Source organism: Humulus lupulus, chromosome 4 (assembly GCF_963169125.1).
Source record: "Humulus lupulus chromosome 4, drHumLupu1.1, whole genome shotgun sequence".
Taxonomy (NCBI): Eukaryota; Viridiplantae; Streptophyta; class Magnoliopsida; order Rosales; family Cannabaceae; genus Humulus; species Humulus lupulus.
The window spans coordinates 130274151-130293084 of record NC_084796.1 but is presented as its reverse complement, the minus strand read 5'-3'; positions in this window follow the sequence as shown (position 1 = coordinate 130293084).

Here is an 18934-nt window from a genome sequence, read left to right as displayed (position 1 = left end):
CACTAGGGGTCGCGTACATAGTGGTCCTCGTTGGAGGGGCCTAATCTCTCCCCTTGAGATAGGTGCTGGTGACGGGACACCACCCATACTGTGGGTCTAAAAAGAGGTAAGATCAAGGACCTCTTCAACGCACCCTTATGGACGAAGTGGGGAAGCCTCATAGCGATTCATGCAAAGTCAGAAGGAGTCAGAGTACGGACACAAGGCACACACGAGGCAAGTAGTGGGAGTACTAGGAGAGAGGACATGGCCTGCATGCTTCCAACCAGATGTCAGAGTCGACACCACTACCACCTGCACCACTCCTCTGACATTCGTACGGTCGAGTATTGGAGACATCCTCATGGTACCTGGCCATGTACTAGTATCGACACCACTATATCTGAAACCACTCTCCTGATAGTGTACTTGTGTACCACTTGGTCCCCTGGACCACCATGTTGTTGGGGTTTTATGCCCTAATTAAAACCCAAATTCTTTGTAATCTCATTTTATTATCAATAAAAGAATAGAAATCATTTTTTGACTTGGTCAATCACTTTGCTCACATGTTTTATTTTCATGATTATTTGTTTAATATAAACTTCTATTAAATCCCGAGCATATAGCTAATCTTATTTATAGTGACGTAATCACAGTGGAATATAAATATGATTATATGTTCAAAATAAATTAGTCCTAAGATTAGTCAGTGCACCGGATTTACACTGACTTGCCAATCTACGATATGATCTACTTACACATTACAGTGTTATGTTCTTTCCAGAACATTAGCAAAGTAGATAAGATCGGATGTATTTGTTACATCGGACAGGACCGATATTGACAGTTGATAAGATAAGTAAACATACCGTTATTATCTATTCTAGTCATATCATATAGTTGACCATAGGTCAATTCAATCTCAATTCTGAGTGGTTAGTATTCTAACTGATTGTATTATTTGAGTTCTTTGACTTGTTCGTTACCAGCTTACCCTACGGACTAGCCCATACTTACATCTTGGGAACTCGGTAGTATAATTGAGTGGGAGTGTTAATCATAGATATGAACATCTATAGCTTCTGATGAAGAAGTGAAACGATGGTTTCCTTTTAGTTTGGTTCAAGGTGTTAAATGATAGAGATCTCATTTCAGTAATTAAATTAGTTTACTGAAATATCATTTACAAGGAACTAAGTGTTTTAAGGATAAAATACAATGAGGGGTAAAACGGTATTTTAGTCCTATCTCATTGTAGACCGTCTATAGAGGATTGAGTGACAATTATGGTTGTAACAATGGATAATTAATAGCGTATCTATATTTGTTATAGAGCATTCTATGAATTCAAGAGTGCAATTCCAAGTCTATAGTGGAGTCACGAGGAATTAATAAGTTAGTAAATTTATTTGTTAGATTTATGATAACTTATTGGAGCTTGATTTCATAGGTCCATGGTCCCCATTGTACCTTGGATAAAATCATCTAGATAGTCTCAATTAATTGATTTAATTATCAATTAGAATTATCAAAGTTGACGAGGTCAATTTTGGATAGTTTCACAGAGTTGTGTAATTTTGAGAAGAAAAGAGAAATTATGGCAGATTTATTAATTAAGATAAACTGGTATCTAAATTAATAAATAAGTTTAAATCAAGGTTCAAATTATAAATAATTAATTTGATAAAGGATTTAAATAATTATTTAATTAATTAAATCAATAGAAAATAATACAGGCCTTGATTTTAAGTCCAATGGACTTATAATCAAATGGGAAATTTCACGGGCCTATAGCCCATGATAATTTCGACCTAGGGCTTCAAAATGGCTGTTATTTTATTGATTTTTTAATTAAATTAAATGGCCTAATTGAGTCTATAAAAGGAGTGCTTATAGAGAAGTCAAAATAGGGTTTTTGATAAGTCAGATTTTCTGATAGTTTTATATTCTCTCTAAACACAAGTCCTTTTCTAAGCCTCTTTGTATTTTCTCTTCTTCTCTCTATATCTTTCTCATGTGTTGAGAATTGCCCACACTAGTCTAGGTGGTTCTAAGGATACATTGGAAGATCGTGAAGAAAATAGAAGATCGGTTCAGTTTCTTGGTAATACTCTGCGACAGAGAGGATACAAGAGTTAGAGAAACTGAAGGAAGGACTCTTTAATTCCGCTGCGTATACTGTAAGTATTCTATTATTTGTTTCTCTTTGAATTCAATTTTAGGAACATGTTTTAGGCTATCTCGTATTAATTTGTTTAATATTAGATATACATGAAAATAAATAAAGATCCTGTATAAGTTTTTCCAACACATGTATCCAGGGCCATTAGAGCCCACTATAAAATAAACCCCAATTCCACATGGAAGGGGGTTGGTTGGAAAAATTACTATAGCATTGCACCATAATCAATAAAAACTGATTTCACCATTTTTCTTCTGCAATTATTCTTGGAGTTCCTACTTAGATTTTTAATGCTTTTCTTTTGATAATCTCTACGTTGCAATTTTTCTAACTTAACTTAGTTGACGAGTTCTCACCGTCAACAGTATCATTCTCTCATGTCTTCCTCCAGCTCCCATGTTGCCTCTCTCTCCATACTGTTCTTCCACAGGACCATAACTAATGTTATCCTTTTGGATATCAATTCTTTGATTCCATTTTCAATGTTACACTCTCGTTGTTCATTGAAACTTAGGTCTTGCTTCAGCTTCAACGACTAATAACTCAGAACATGAGAGGGATCTGAAACGTACTTATGCAACATCGAGATATGAGAGACGTTATGTGTCTCGGCTAGTTCTGGGGGCAGTGCTAAACGGTATGAAAATCTCCCAACTCTATCCAAAATCTCAAATGGACACATAAATTTCGAGCTCAACTTCCCTTTCTTCCCAAAACGCATAATACCTTTCATTGGCGAGACTCTCAAGAACACAAAATCGCCTACTGAAAACTCGATGTCCCTTCTCTTAGGGTCTGAGAAGCTCTTTTGCCTACTTTGAATGGTAAGCATCTGTTGGCGAATTTTTTCAATCGCCTCACTGGTTTCCCTAACAACCTCGGGGTGTAAAATCTATTTTTCTCCAACCTCATCCCAAGCAAGGGAGATCTACATTTGTGCCCATAAAGCATCTCATAGGGAGCCATCCCAATAGTGGATTGATAGCTATTGTTATTGGAGAACTCCATCAGAGGTAATTATCAGCTCCAAGACTCCGAAAATTCTAAAGCATAACATCTCAACTGTCTTCTAGAATCTGAATGGTCCTCTCAGACTGCCCATCGGTGTGGGGATGAAAAGCGGTACTGAACTTCAACCTTGTACCCATAGCTTTTTGCAACCCTTTCCAAAAGTTTGATGTGAACACTGACCCTATGTTGGAGATGATCGACTTTTGCACCCCATGAAGTCTCACTATCTCGCTAACATACAATTATGCATACTAGTCTGCAGAATAGGTGGTCCTAATGCAAGAAATGGGCAGACTTAGTGAGCATGTCTACTATTATCCAAGCAGAATCATGCTGTTTTGTGATCCTAGGTAACCCTACCACAAAATCAATTGCTATGTCTTCCAATTTCCATTCCAGGACGTAAAGTAGTTGATGTAGCTCTGCTGGCCTTTGGTGTTATGCCTTCACTTTCTGAAAAGTTAGGCATTTGGCGACAAACTCATCGATATCTTTCTTCATTCTAGGCCACCAATACAATGCTTTAAGGTCTTGGTACATCTTTGTCGACCATGGATGTAAGGAATAAGGCATTTTATGTGCCTCTTTCATAATACTTGCCTTAATCTAATCATCATTGGGCACACACATCCTATCCTTATATCGCAACAATCCTCCGTTAGACATAGCGAAGTCACCACTACCACTTTCTTATACCAAAGTATCTTGCTTCATTAGGGCTTCATCCACCTTTTGCCCTTCTCTGATTTGTTCCAATAGGGAGGAATCTAGAGTGAGGTATGCTAGACCTCCTGTTACTAACTCAATTCCAGTGTTAATGATTTATTTCCACAGAGGTGTCTCTATTGTGCTCAGAGTTGAGACGCTTCCTTGTCCTCGCCTACTCAATGCATCGAACACCACATTGGCCTTGCCTTGGTGATATAGAATTTCGCAATTGTAGTCCTTGACTAATTCTAAGCACCATCGTTGTCTCATATTCAACTCTTTTCTGGGTGAAGAAGTACTTCAGACTCTTATGATCAATGTATATTTCACACTTATACCCATAAAGGTCATGCCTCCATATTTTCAGTGCGAAGACCACTACTGCTAACTCAAGATCATGGGTGGGATATCTATGCTCATATTCTTATTCTGCATCAATAGGTAGCCTAAATCATTCTTAGATGTATCACAATACACCATGAACTTCTTGCCCTTTGTGGGAACACAAAAGATAGGTGCAGAGATCAACTTATCCTTAATATTTTGAAAGCTTTATTCACACTTCTCAATCCATGTGAACTTTTCGTGTTTGCAGGTTAAGTTGATCAAAGGTGTGGAAATCTTAGAGAATCCCTCGACGAACTCCCGGTAGTAATCTGCTAACCCTAAGAAGCTTCGAACCTCTGAGGCATTCTTGGGTTGGGGTCAATCTCTAATGGCCTTGATCTTTGCTGGATCCACTACTATTCCATTCTTAGACACTATATGCCCTAGGAAAGTCACTTGGTCCAACCAAAATTCACACTTGGAGAGTTTAGCATAAAGTCGGTGTTCTCGTAGTGTATTGAGCGTCAAACTCAGGTGCTCCTCATGCTCCTCCTTAGTCTTTGAGTAGATAAGGATATCGTCTATAAACACCACCACGAACTTATCCAAGTATTCCTTAAACATTTTGTTCATCATGTCCATGAATGTCGCTGGGGAATTAGTGAGTCCAAAAGACATCACTAGGAACTCACAGTGCCCATAGCGGGTATGAATGTTGTTTTAGGAATATTTCCTTCCCTCACTTTTAACTGATGGTACTCGGATCGCAGATCAATCTTTGAGTACACCGTTGTCTCTTGCAGTTAATCAAGAGGTCATCTATCCTAGGCAAAAGATACTTGTTCTTAATGGTGACCTTATTGAGTTCTCAGTAATCAATGCACTTTCTCATACTTTCGTCATTCTTTTTCACAAACAGAATTGGTGCTCCCCATGGCGAATGACTATGTCATATGAACCCTCAGTCCAACAATTCTTTTAATTGTCTCTTGAGTTCTTTCAACTCTATAGGTGCCATTCAAAAGGGTGCTTTGGATATTGGTGTTGTTTATGTTGCAAATTTGATCACAATTCGATTTCTCTGTTTGGGGGTAAACTAGGTAAGTCCTCAGGAAACACCTCCTGGAACTCACAAACAATGTGAACATTCTTTGGTTTTAGCTCGGTCTCTCTATAATTATCCACCATATTTCCCAAAAATGCTGAACACCCATGCTGCATCATGTTCCAAGCTTCTAGCGCAGACACAATGGGTGTGCAGAATTCCGCCACTTTTCCTTAAAAGAAAAGAGGTCCCCTTCCTCATGTCTAAACTCTATTGTCTTTCTCTGACAGTATATCGGTTCCCCATATTTGGCTAACCAGTCCATGCCGAGTATAACATCATAATATGGAATGTCTAACTCTATGAGGTTTGTTGGGTACTCTCTGCCCTCAACTATTATGGAAGCTGACTGTAACCACCTAGTTGTCGACATAATGTTTGTTGATGGTAACATGGAACTATAACTATGCTCAAATAGTTTACAAGGCAATCCCAGTTTATCAATTACATTTATAGCATTATAAGAGTGACTCGTTCCATAATCGATGACGACTCTACATATCATACCAGAAATAGGGAGCTGGCCTTTGACGGCGGTGTTACAAATTTATAATTTATTAATCTTTCTTTTATTAAAATAAAACTGATCGGTTATTACCTATTTAATTTAAATCATATTTAAAAAGAATAATTTAATAACTTATTAAACAAATAGTTTTGAAATTCAAAATTCAAATTCCAGGGATACAAATATCTATGTGTGTGGTGCCACACTCACTCTGTAGTGAGTGTGTTGCACCACACTATTAGGGTTATCCCTAATTTTCTCATTTGTATGTTTAATTAATATTTAAGATAATATATTTATCCCAAAATAAATATCAATTAATTCAAAATTAACTTTATCTTAAAATAAAAAATTTAAATAAGTAAATAAATATATTATTATAAATAAGATAATTATAAATCTCTCTTTCATATTAATCCAAACATGATTAATGTTAATTTTAACCTATAGCTTTTCAAAATAAAAACTATAAAGTTAAATAATTAATTAATTCATAATTAATCAATTGCTCATAATTATCACATAATTATTTCCTTGCCCTAGAAAAATAATTCCTTTGCAATTAAGTCCTTATCTCTACAAATATTTCTTTTGACATCCTTACCCTTGACAGTGTAGGATAGAGGTGATCTGGGGACCATGAACCTATAATACGAAGCTCTAATAAACCAGATTATTAATTAAACTTTTTAATCTAATAATCTTATTTATTAACTCCATGATTACTCCACAATAATTATGGAATTTCACTCTAAGTATTTATAAAATTATATTTATAGAGTTTTCTCTTGAAGTCCATTCATATAATCAATAAATGTAGTTGTGTCCCCCATTTATTGGTTCACTAATTAGAGCTGGTCAAGATTACCATTTTACCCTTCTAATTACCTCTTGATCATTAAGTACCATTAATTCACTAGTGAATAATTAATCTATAATCAAATTATAGTGTTGAACTCAATAACTATTTAGTTCTAGAATTAACCCTTAAGGGGACCAATATTCGATCCATTAGGAAAGTATGGATTCAGTTATTGTAAATCATGTTCCCAGTCATTCATGATATTGAATCTCCAAAACAAAAGTCATTAGCCTTGTTATACTAAGAAACCTTAACGAGTAAATAAAAAGATCCAATAAACACAAACATGAGTTTATGAATACTTAGGATTTAGGCTGATCTACAAATGATCATCTATTATGATAAGAATTAAATCTTTATGTCAAATGACAAGTTTATAAATATAATTAATTCTCATCGGTCATGTCATATATAATATCAATTATATACAACACCTTTACTAAGATGTCTATCCACATCAGTAATCCGAATCTTGATCACTTGCATCCCGTATGCTTAGTAAATCGCATTAGTAACCATTCATTAAAGATTCCATACTTTAATATATTACTAACTATTTTATTCATTATATATAGTCTTAATTGTATCATACTAATATAAGATCATATTCTCATGAATGAATAAGGAATTTTCTTGATATTATTATATAATTAATTCAAACATTAATTATAACATTCAAATATAATAAAATTGTGCTTTTATTTAAGTAAATAAAATATATTTGCATGATATTAGGGCATTAATCCTAACAATCTCCCACTTTCCCTTAAATCAAGTGAGGCATCTCCATTAATCCCATGTTGCACACATGATCCATAAACAACTTTATAGGAAGTGTCTTGGTAAACGAGTCTGCCTGTAACGCCCTACTTCCTTAGAGCCGTTACTAAGTGAGTTTTGAAGGCGAAATAGTGTGCAATGAACTCGCTAACCGAGGTTTTGAGCAAAAGTGTGACTAATTAAAAGTTAAGGCTGTAATCTTTGAAAATGCATCGTTTCATTAAAACTTCTATCATTAAACATTTGGGATCCCAAAATAAGGTTTTAAAACTGATTACATCTTGAAATAAGGTTACAGTTAAGAAATCATAAAATCATAGATTATTACAGCCATTTTCGAATAAACCCCCAACCAAAGCAGTCGGGCAGGCCAAACATGTACGCGCCGCTTCACGCTCTCCATACTAATGGTTGGTTGATTCAGTCATTGCCCTTACCTGCAACACAGAGCACCCGTGAGCCGAAGCCCAGCAAGAAAACTCATGCAGAACATAACATATGCAATGTATACAGTTAATCATAACAGATAATCCACAATAAACAAGTCAATCATTAGACTAAGCAAACACGGCCAAGCCGCCCCAGAGCCTTACCGAAGCCTGGGGTATCGGTTCTCACCGCGAGGATAACTTATGTATCCCTTGGGTCCCACCCTGAACATAGCATAACACATGTATCCACCGGGCCCCGCCCTGATTATAGCATCCCATGTGCTAGGTGTTACTTTCGGCCCACGGCCGCCCCGGCTTACGCCGTACTCGGCCCACGGCCGCCCCGGCTTACGCCGTACTCGGCCCTTGCCGCTCCGGCTTACGCCGTACTCGGCCCTTGCCGCTCATTTCATCATAATCACACATATAGTACATTTGAAATAATCATTCACACACATCATGATTCATTTAAGGTTAAACATTTGCACATAATACAATCTGGGGCCATGCCCTAACCTCGGGTGTTATAGTTTTCTTACCTGTATTCCGTGCTTCCCGATGCACCACGATCACGAGCACGGTCCACTAGCACGAGCCCCTCCGAAATCCTAGTCACAACACACATAAAACACTTTCAATACTAACCAAGCCTAGAACCACTTCCCGGGACCAATTCCGCACTCCTGGGACCTCTAAATCCATAAAGCGAAGTATCGGACCCATCCCCCGAGTCCCCGGGCAAAAGCCCTAAAAACCAGAATTTTGGGTGTCAAAATTGGCCTAGGGCTGCGGCACTCCATTCAAGGGCCGCGGCGCCCAGCGACTTGGCCTCCTCCTGATGCAACCTCGCGCCGCGGCACCCAAGAACAGGGCCGCGGCGCTCATACGCGAACCCAGAAAATCTGGGTTTTCTCTTGCGTTTTTCCCAAACTTAAACCTTCCAAATCACACCAAACCAATACCCAAACCCCAAAATCAAATTAAAACTTCAAATGGACCATCTAACAACCCATAAACACTAGATTCAAGCTCAAAACACAATCACACTCACAAATCCACCCAATTGATTTCAACTTCAACAACTTAAACCCATAGGCCAAAAACACAAACCCAAGCTTGAAAAACCTAAACCATACCTCAAAATCTTAAACCACAACAGATAAAACTCTTAAAATTGCATAGAACCTTACCTTAAATGAAGAATCCAACCTTAAGCTTCCTTGGTTCATCCCCTAAGTCCTCAAGTTTTCAGCTCCCTTCTTCTTCTTCATGCCCTAGCTTTTTCCCTCTCCTTTTCCTTCTCTTCACATATCAAAGCATCAAATGGCTAAGTCCCCAAACCGTGTACCCCTAAATCCCAGCTGCAAAATGCCTATAACCCTTGCCAAATGACCAATTTTCCCTTCCTTGCCTATCCTTTCCCAACTAAACCTCAAGGGCACTTAAGTCCTTTTACTTCTATTTCATTTCTACCATTTTTCTATCTAGAACTTGTTACTCCCAGCAGTAACTAATGGTTACCCAGGTTACTAAATCTCCAATAAGCATTACCCGCTAAATCTCAACTTAACCATAAAATTCCCGAGGTACCCCTAGGCTCCTCCCGAGCCGGGTACAGAATCCCGTTGTGACTCTGAAGTTAACTAGCTCTCTAGGACCGTCTCGGCACGTGCATCACAATAATACAACCACACCCACGTGGTACAATTCACAGAATACAATTATCACATATATGCCCTCAGCGGGCTAAAATTACCAGTTTACCCCTATCATGCAAACGGGGTCCACATGCGTAATTATTTCACCTAACATGCATACTAACCACGTAGTCATGCATCTCAATGTTCAATTAGTCATATAACATGCTTTAAATCATAACCATGCATTTAACTCATAAAATCACACATAAATCCCATCGTGCCCTCCTGGCACGCTAATCAAGGCCCTTAAGCCTTATTAGCGAATTTGGGGTCGTTACAACTATCCCCTCCTCATAAAAATTTCGTCCTCGAAATTTACCCAAACATATCATTCAGCAACCCGCAATCTGACCAAAATATCCAAGGTCCATCGCCTTATTTTAGTTTCCCCTCAACCCTCTTTCAGGAGTAATAATCTTGGCTCGCAAGATCTCGTCTGATAGCCATACTCTTGATAGCCCCTCTTTAACCCCGCAACCCTGCCGAAGCCCAGGGTCTGCCTATATTACAATGACCAATTCATTGTCTTATTCCTGATTCCATAGATAGTCAAACGTCATCACCTCTACTAGGTGGGATCAGCTTGTAGGCCCCGCTGGCCTAACACTTAGTACAACCTCGAAATTTTATGTTGAATTAAGAGTCAGAACTCTCCCTTCTTTCTCTGAACACCTTACAGATCCTCGTCTGTTATCACGCAGAGATGCAACTCTTTCTTCCCGGAACTTTATTTCCTCATAACTTAGCAATTTACCAGCTCTTTATTCTTTCAAATAGGCAAACACTCCTGCCTTAAGATGTTTCAACGACCTTCTTGGCTTTCTCTCTGAACTAAAGCCAAACTGTAGCATTCATTCTCTTTCACCTCTTACCAAGCCCTATGTCGTGTTACAATAGCAAGACACCAGCAACCGCCAACACGACTAACTTACCAGGGATTACACTTCCCTTAATACCTCAAGTATTCGTCTACTCAGCGCTTAATTCTTTAAGATCCTTGATAAACTTTCAGACTGCCATTCCACTTGTAATCAACTGATAATTCCAGGTTCCCACTCTGTTCTTTTCGTTCTCTAAGTCCATTCCAAAATTTAAACTACTAAAGGGTCTCAATTCGATATCATCAACGCTCCGTCCTGAAACCAGTTCACTCGACCCAATCAACATTAACTCACACAACCGAGTTAAACTTTTCATGTCCAATTACCTTACTTAAGGTCTAATGTGGTCTATTCCCATGATACACTACCACATCGCCTAAACTCTGTCACCCGCTCAACCCTCCCAGTACAACGTACCCTAGGAGGTAGAATGATGTCCATTCAGAATCCTCATTCAAAACCATATCCTACCTGGATTCTTCACTCGATCCTGGTATCCTACTGTACCACCATGACAGGGTCCTTCCCTGTTTCAACTCAAGTCAACACTTCGGATTCCATAGCTCAGTGACACCCACCAGCTAACCCTTACCTATTAACATTATGCCGATCTCAGTCGTTGCTTTGTCCACCCCAATACAATCTATGGCACTATTCCCCGACTGACACACGCCTCACCGCTAGGAGTTCCGCCTCCAATTATATCTCCCCTCACTCAATCGAGGATTTCAAACACTGATCATCCGTCGGCTACTTTTCACCACACCTGGGTCTCAGCGCTAACCTTCTTACTAATACCCAACACTCAAGTACCTTATGCCATACACAACAGTCGACTTAATGTTCCAAGTGTATCAACCATGATCCATTCAGTCGCCTCCCGCTAGGTTCAATCCATCCTCGCGTCAATTTACTCCTGGGCGTGCCCAAATCGTGATGCAATCTCACATTTCCATAACCCTACCATAGATCATGTCCTTTATGCAATCACTCTTTACTTAATCAAAACATACGCATATTCCAGCATCGCCAGATACCAATAAATTCTTACCTGTCTTCTGAATTTCTTTCTGATGTGACACCACTCAGTCCGTCTAACCTCGAGTTTTACTGTTCTCCTCATCTCTGATGTAGTTGTCTCCGGAGGTGCTTATGCAATAGATGACGCGCTTACCAGTCCTGAGATGCTTTCTGTTCTTCATTAGTTTATCGCGGCTTCAGATCAAATCCTCTCTTACCTGTCCTTTCTCCTTGTAGCTCTAATCTGAGTACTCCTGACGACACTCAAACTAACACTCCGTGGAACCTTACCTGAGACTCCACCTCCTGGGTGTAAACGTCTTTTACGTAGTCACTTGCTCACCATTTCCGTCTGGGAGTAATCCACATGTACTGCTCGTGAACTCGAAGGGGACTTGCCTTAACCATTCTTGTATTCTCTACTTAAAGAACTTACCTGTGATGCCGTAGCTTGAACTAAATCTAGAATCTTTGTTACCAACTCCTCACACTTTACTCAGTTCAAAACAAAATTCCTGAAATGTCTCTTTCCTTGGTTCCCAACCTTTGTACTTTTCGTCCTAACCCTGCGATGCTAACAGTCCCCGCGGTATAACACACTGGCTATACCAGGCTCAGATTCCTTTAATTGCTTCGATAGACTTTCTGTCGGCCAAGACCGTCTTTTACAACATTCTTTATACCAACCCTATCTGTAGTCTAACCTTGAAACACTCCCGAGTCTTCCTTTTATACCCACATAGTTTTCCACTGGTCAACTCAGTTCCCACTCAGTCTCCTTTACATACCCCAGATGATATCCTCTACAATCCATCTGCCAGAGTTTCTTATTTCTTCTCAATAAGTATTACTGTCCTCAGCCTCTCAAATGGCACCATTGAGGCAACCTCTTTATGTCCATCACCCTCTCGGAGCATTCACAACACCGAGTCCTTCCAGTTCGCTACTTGCTCAAAGCATAAGCTCGTCAGTCAAATACTCCTCCTTAAGGACTCAGCCTCGAACTTGCAATGTATCGACGCATTCCAGTTCTCCGTTTCCCTCACCATGGGAAATCCATCCTAGCATCCCAAGTCATTCTACGCAGAAGTCACGCCCTCACCTGACCTCCTCTCAGGTGGCATCCTTTCCCTTATGCATACAAAATAACCTCCCTAGTTCCTGTCACCAACTTGGTAACTACCTCTTCCATCAGGCTTCTTTCCAATCTCAAATCAGGTGCCCAAGCACTATCTGGGGTCCTTCTACCTCAAAATTGAGAATCCAACCTCGCTGCGTTCTATCAACAAAAGTACCGTCTTATCAGTCAGACTTTTCCCCTTTTTCTTGGCAATCCAAAAGCCACAACACTATCCGGGGTTCTTCCAACTTGATTATCACGAATCTATCTTTACTAATTCCATCAAAGGAAGCACCGCCCTTGCGGCTCTAGCACTCATGCTCTATACATCAACCATCAGTTCCTCAAACAATATGGCCCTCTCCGCCATCCACATGCAGACCAAAAACTATTTCCTCAAAGCAGCCCAAATGCCTTAGGTTATTCCAGATCTCATGCCCTTAAATGGGTCGCCATCCAATTCCGGTACATCCGCCAGTATAAATTCCCAAATGAATTATCCAATTCACCAGACCCATTGATCTACGCGGTTGTTACCCCTAACAGTCCAAACCAGACTTACACATTTGCCCGTCTCCACGGTTCTAATCATGTCTTTAAAATCTCTTCTAACCATTCATCATCTAGGTTCTTTCCAACCCAATAAGCCAGTACCTCAGCCCGAGTATCACTTCCAGGAAACTCTCTACCTCAACATTTAACACAACCCTCTAATCAGGATCTCTCATCCTCTTAACCAAGGGTGGAATTAACTCTGCTCGTCTATTGATAAGTCCCTTGCCAACTCGAGCTCTCCTCAAAACCCGAGGATAACACCCCTTAAACCCCTCATATAATACCTTTATCTGTCCATACCTCACAGTGAACCAACACTGGCCACCTTACTGTTGAAACATCGAAATCAGCTATTTCCCCAGAGAAATCCGCTGTTCTTCTATCCCATCTCAACTAACAAACTCCACAGCCTACTCACACACTAGTGACTCACTGCTGCTGCTTTCAGGGATAACTGGAGATCTCAACTCCAACTTATACCTAGAATCCCCTTTCAACACAATATGAGGTCCACAAAACCCTTCTAGGAACAACCAACACGAGTTCATCTGTCAAAACAGACCAAACTCCTGAACTCTGTGGTTCATACCCTGAACCAAACCACAACTAGATCCAAATATCCACAGGTATCAAGCACCCAAAAAGCATAAATAGGCCAAAATCACAATGATATACATTTAGCTACCAGATTCTATCACCACTAAGTGTATCCATACTCATCATGCTTCATACAAGCCAATATACAGATATAACATATGAATTTAATCCAGAAAATTCACCACATACACTCAATATGCGAACCATTATGCCAACATTCATCTATATGCATAATAGTATTATTCAGCATGCATCAATCTCAACATGCAATAGTCAAGGGCCAGGCCCTATCAGTATCTCATGCATATGTCATTTCATTCCTCATGCTCCATATAAATAAGCAGGCAAACAGGGCATTCAAACATATATTTAGACATGTCAATCAATCATACCAACCAACCCTGAGTCGAGCTTGTCACTGACAGCGAGCGTACATGTTCGGCCGATCTCCAGAACCAATAAACCTTGGCTCGCTCTGATACCAAGTTGTAACGCCCTACTTCCTTAGAGCCGTTACTAAGTGAGTTTTGAAGGCGAAATAGTGTGCAATGAACTCGCTAACCGAGGTTTTGAGCAAAAGTGTGACTAATTAAAAGTTAAGGCTGTAATCTTTGAAAATGCATCGTTTCATTAAAACTTCTATCATTAAACATTTGGGATCCCAAAATAAGGTTTTAAAACTGATTACATCTTGAAATAAGGTTACAGTTAAGAAATCATAAAATCATAGATTATTACAGCCATTTTCGAATAAACCCCCAACCAAAGCAGTCGGGCAGGCCAAACATGTACGCGCCGCTTCACGCTCTCCATACTAATGGTTGGTTGATTCAGTCATTGCCCTTACCTGCAACACAGAGCACCCGTGAGCCGAAGCCCAGCAAGAAAACTCATGCAGAACATAACATATGCAATGTATACAGTTAATCATAACAGATAATCCACAATAAACAAGTCAATCATTAGACTAAGCAAACACGGCCAAGCCGCCCCAGAGCCTTACCGAAGCCTGGGGTATCGGTTCTCACCGCGAGGATAACTTATGTATCCCTTGGGTCCCACCCTGAACATAGCATAACACATGTATCCACCGGGCCCCGCCCTGATTATAGCATCCCATGTGCTAGGTGTTACTTTCGGCCCACGGCCGCCCCGGCTTACGCCGTACTCGGCCCACGGCCGCCCCGGCTTACGCCGTACTCGGCCCTTGCCGCTCCGGCTTACGCCGTACTCGGCCCTTGCCGCTCATTTCATCATAATCACACATATAGTACATTTGAAATAATCATTCACACACATCATGATTCATTTAAGGTTAAACATTTGCACATAATACAATCTGGGGCCATGCCCTAACCTCGGGTGTTATAGTTTTCTTACCTGTATTCCGTGCTTCCCGATGCACCACGATCACGAGCACGGTCCACTAGCACGAGCCCCTCCGAAATCCTAGTCACAACACACATAAAACACTTTCAATACTAACCAAGCCTAGAACCACTTCCCGGGACCAATTCCGCACTCCTGGGACCTCTAAATCCATAAAGCGAAGTATCGGACCCATCCCCCGAGTCCCCGGGCAAAAGCCCTAAAAACCAGAATTTTGGGTGTCAAAATTGGCCTAGGGCTGCGGCACTCCATTCAAGGGCCGCGGCGCCCAGCGACTTGGCCTCCTCCTGATGCAACCTCGCGCCGCGGCACCCAAGAACAGGGCCGCGGCGCTCATACGCGAACCCAGAAAATCTGGGTTTTCTCTTGCGTTTTTCCCGAACTTAAACCTTCCAAATCACACCAAACCAATACCCAAACCCCAAAATCAAATTAAAACTTCAAATGGACCATCTAACAACCCATAAACACTAGATTCAAGCTCAAAACACAATCACACTCACAAATCCACCCAATTGATTTCAACTTCAACAACTTAAACCCATAGGCCAAAAACACAAACCCAAGCTTGAAAAACCTAAACCATACCTCAAAATCTTAAACCACAACAGATAAAACTCTTAAAATTGCATAGAACCTTACCTTAAATGAAGAATCCAACCTTAAGCTTCCTTGGTTCATCCCCTAAGTCCTCAAGTTTTCAGCTCCCTTCTTCTTCTTCATGCCCTAGCTTTTTCCCTCTCCTTTTCCTTCTCTTCACATATCAAAGCATCAAATGGCTAAGTCCCCAAACCGTGTACCCCTAAATCCCAGCTGCAAAATGCCTATAACCCTTGCCAAATGACCAATTTTCCCTTCCTTGCCTATCCTTTCCCAACTAAACCTCAAGGGCACTTAAGTCCTTTTACTTCTATTTCATTTCTACCATTTTTCTATCTAGAACTTGTTACTCCCAGCAGTAACTAATGGTTACCCAGGTTACTAAATCTCCAATAAGCATTACCCGCTAAATCTCAACTTAACCATAAAATTCCCGAGGTACCCCTAGGCTCCTCCCGAGCCGGGTACAGAATCCCGTTGTGACTCTGAAGTTAACTAGCTCTCTAGGACCGTCTCGGCACGTGCATCACAATAATACAACCACACCCACGTGGTACAATTCACAGAATACAATTATCACATATATGCCCTCAGCGGGCTAAAATTACCAGTTTACCCCTATCATGCAAACGGGGTCCACATGCGTAATTATTTCACCTAACATGCATACTAACCACGTAGTCATGCATCTCAATGTTCAATTAGTCATATAACATGCTTTAAATCATAACCATGCATTTAACTCATAAAATCACACATAAATCCCATCGTGCCCTCCTGGCACGCTAATCAAGGCCCTTAAGCCTTATTAGCGAATTTGGGGTCGTTACACTGCCAGGTTTTGTTCCGACGCTATCTTCATAACAGTCAGATCACCTCTGTGCACAATCTCTCTAACCATTGTGTATTTCCTTTCTATATGCTATCCTCTTTTGTGGCTTATAGATTCCTTGGAATTAGCTATTGCTCCACTACTGTCACAGTATAGGATTAGTGGCTTATCCATATCTGGAACTGCTTCCAGATTAGTGTAGAACTTCCTTAACCAAATCGCTTCCGTAGTTGCTTCACAAGCCGCTATATACTCAACTTCCATGGTTGAGTCTGCAGTACTGGATTGTTGAATACTTCTCCAGACTATAGCTCCTCCACCAAGAGTGAATACTGACACAAACATCGACTTACGACTGTCTTTGTGTGATTGGAAATCAGAATTAGTGTATCCAATAGGGTTTAACTCGCCCCCTGAACATACAAGCATATAATATCTTGTTCTCCTAAGACACTTGAGAATGTGCTTTACTGCAATCCAATGTTCTAAACTAGGATTTGATTGATAATGACTCAAAATTCCTCCTGCATAGCATATGTCAACCTTAGTACACAATAGAGCATGCATAAGACTCCCAACTGCTGAAGCATAGGGATACTTTCTCACATCCTCTTACTCCAGAGGTGTCTTTTGACATTGATCTTTGGAAAGAGTAATTCCATGTCTGGTCGGTAACTGACCTTTCTTGGAATTCTCCATAGAGAACCTTTCAAGAACCTTATCTATATAATTAGCTTGAGAAAGTGGCAAGAGCTTGTTCTTCATATCCCTTAGGATTTGGATTCACAGAACATAGCTCGCCTCACCCAAATCTTTCATTTGGAACTTTTTGGCTAACCACTTCTTTTCATTTGATAGTGTCTCTACATTGTTTCCAATGAGGAGAATGTCATCCACATAAATAACAAGGAAAACTACCACTTTTTCTTTGATATATTTATATGCACATGCTTTTGTTAGGAAAATATAAATTGCCTCAATGGAAATGGTAAGAAAATGTTACAACTCTATAATTGAAAATACAAATAAAAATAGAGAAAGAAGAAGAAGAGGATTGAAATAGAAAATATAACTCTTGACAAAAAGATACAAATAAACTTGAGGTAGTAAAAGGAAAGATGTAGATGAGATTACAACTCTTAAGCAAAGATACAAGTAAATACAACAAGAATGATATGAAGAAAAACAATAGAAGAAAATAAGAACAAGAACAAAATAATAAGATACTCTCACTCACACAACCAAAGTGAAGAGTGTTAGGGATCACCAACTTGAACAAGGTTTGAAACCTTTGTCCAAAAGCTTATTTCCCCCTAACTCAAGCACTAAGGGATCTCTATCAGATTTTGGAAATGCTTTCTGGAATCATCAAGCCTCAAGGTGTTTCTAGCCAAGTGCTCTAATGGATAGAAATGTTGTGTCTTTCAAGTGAGCTATAGGCTCCTATTTATAGAGTTTAGAGACACCCTTTGAATTTCAAATTCCACCAAACCCCATGGCTGTTACCAATGTTTAATTGGATTAATATGGAATTAAAAATGAGATTTGGGAGTTATTTGGGATTTTTGAGCCGTTCAACAAAGATTGAAAAAACTGAAAAATTGGTCAGTTTTGGCCTGTGGGCGCGGTCAGAGACATTAGTGGCCGCGACCACTGGTCTCTGTCCCACAGGCTGCGGCCACCGACCCATTTCAGCACAAAAAATGTGCTGTTTTTCCAAACGGTTCCAAACCCTCCCAAATGATTTTGTAACTCCCAAAACACATTATTGGGGTTAAAATCATATCTCTAATAGCCATATCACATATGGCTTTATGAAATTCATTTCAATATTGTGTAACAACAATTTTACACAATAAAGGGTAATATTTGGAAGTTACAAATTTGTAACACCAAATATGTTACATTTTTTGGATATATCTCATATATCTAAATATTGTAACTCTCTATTATATGTTACAATATGTGACACACTTTGTCACATTTATTTAATCTAAAACATTATATTATAATATAATATAATATTACATTATATTATAAAATAATATAACATTCCCCCACTAGATTAAATAGTTATCTATTGTAATACTTATTTAATCAATCATTATATTTTGAAATATAACATATCCCCCACTTGATTAAATAAGAACTCTCTCTTATAGGAGTCATTGCATTAGTGCATAAAGCAAAGTGTTTTTCAACTTGAACTTTACTATAGTGTAATTATCATAAATTTATCGGAAATTAGGTTGCACTAGGCATTGAACCATCTTTTCATGATGACAAATCGGTGATAACACACACACCTTTGCGATGCTCACTTGAGACCTCTATGTCTCGCTTT